This window comes from Trichechus manatus, unplaced genomic scaffold (assembly GCF_000243295.1).
Source record: "Trichechus manatus latirostris isolate Lorelei unplaced genomic scaffold, TriManLat1.0 scaffold00188, whole genome shotgun sequence".
NCBI classification, from domain to species: domain Eukaryota; kingdom Metazoa; phylum Chordata; class Mammalia; order Sirenia; family Trichechidae; genus Trichechus; species Trichechus manatus.
The window spans coordinates 2,464,262-2,465,613 of record NW_004444124.1 but is presented as its reverse complement, the minus strand read 5'-3'; positions in this window follow the sequence as shown (position 1 = coordinate 2,465,613).

Genomic DNA, 1,352 nt, shown 5'->3' with positions numbered 1-1,352 from the left:
GAGGCGTTATTATTTGGAGGAGGGAGAGAGAATTGGCTGAAAGTCAGGGAAAAAGGCAGAGCTTCAGCAGCACCTTGAAGAATGACAGGTAGAAGAGGTGGAGATTTTAATTTGTGATTTTTGTTGTCAAGGTATTTGATAATGGGATTTGAACGTGTGGGTGTCGGGCTTCTTTGTGGACCCGGGAATTCCAATTCATTCAATAAAAGCGTATTTGTTTTAAAGAGAATGGTGCTGGGCGTTGGAGACTCAAATCTGAAGATATTTAGGAGAAGGTCATAGTCTAGAGGTTGGGGGGTGGGGGGAGACAAACGCTTAAAATACAGAGATAAGGGCTGCAATGGAGCGTGTCTGAAGTGCTTTGGGGAGCCTCTGGTGTTTGGGAAGCACCTGGAGAGGGAGTAACTGGTTTTGCCCTGGAAGGCTGGAAGGCTATGCTTTTCAGGTGACGTTGGAGCTGGGGTTTAAGGCTGAAAAGGGGAATTCCTGGCACAGGCAGTATTAGGTACAGAGGCACAAGCGTGAAGAGAATAGTGATTCGATTTGTAGCGACTTACGGAACAAGCTTTGTGATTGTTCCCGGGCGCGGAGAGGGCGGAGAACTCTACTGGGTCTGTGCAAAGCCTTGTGGTTGTGAAAATGCAGATTCGGGGCACAACGGCTTGGGTTTTAGGAAAAAAACTAGGGAGAAGAGCCTGGCGGCTGTGAGGTCGGCTAGAAACCCGAGCTGGCTGGAGTACCAGGAATGGGGTAGAAGGAGAGGATGGATCGGGAGAAATGTATTTGGTGATGGTTTCCGGGTGCAGAGACTGAGGGAGGATGTGAAAATGTCTCTGAAGTGCTCCGTGAAGTTACGCTGCATTTGGCTGGAAGGTTTGGAGCTGCCCGCCGTTTGGGGGACCTAGCCAGTAGGGCCCTTCCCCACTGTAACCAGAGGTCTTCACGGGGATGGGAAACGCTGGGCTCCCGGCAGGTCGGCCCTGGGAGCGCGCCACTCGGGCCGTCCCGACGGCCCATCTCCCCCGCGATCCGGAGAAAGGACCAGCCCACGCAGTTCCGACCCAGAGAGCACTCCCCCAAGAGAACCACGACTGACAGCTTCATTCCATTCGAACTTAGACTCCTCTCAAGTCCTAGTTCCAGCCCCTGCGTTCCCAGCTCCCCCATGGAGGTGGGCACTCGAGGAGGAAACCTGGAGGCCTGGCGCGGGGCGGGAGAGGGGCTCTGCCCACAGGCGCGAGGCAGCCCCTGCGCTCGGCTTCAGTGGCTCCGCGGGGCACCCCCGGCTCGGGCCGGGCCGAAGTGCGCCGCGCGGGAGAAGCGACGGCCCCGGGCTCTCCGGGAGGGAGGCC